Source organism: Cebus imitator, unplaced genomic scaffold, assembly GCF_001604975.1.
Source record: "Cebus imitator isolate Cc_AM_T3 unplaced genomic scaffold, Cebus_imitator-1.0 Scaffold80, whole genome shotgun sequence".
NCBI classification, from domain to species: domain Eukaryota; kingdom Metazoa; phylum Chordata; class Mammalia; order Primates; family Cebidae; genus Cebus; species Cebus imitator.
The window spans coordinates 2200535-2200936 of NW_016107395.1; positions in this window are offsets into that span (position 1 = coordinate 2200535).

Genomic DNA, 402 nt, shown 5'->3' on the forward strand with positions numbered 1-402 from the left:
CCTTCCTCCCCATCACCTACATCTGGCATTTCTCCCCTTGTTATCTCTCCCCAGCTTCCCACCACCCACCGTCCCTCCCCTATTTCCTCCCAACTGACCCCAGTGTGTAGTGCTCCCCTCCTTGTGTCCATGTGTTCTCATTGTTCAACACCCGCCTATGTGAGAACATGTGGTGTTTGATCTTCTGCTCTTCTGTCAGTTTGCTGAGAATGATGGTTTCCAGGCACTCAATTTTTAAAGATGAAATGGAAAGTTCATTTAGTTTCTCATTGAAAGACATACATTGAACCTACTAGGATTCTTTTCAAAAAAATGCTAACATCTGGCCGGGCGCGGTGGCTCAAGCCTGTAATCCCAGCACTTTGGGAGGCCGAGGCGGGTGGATCACGAGGTCAAGAGATC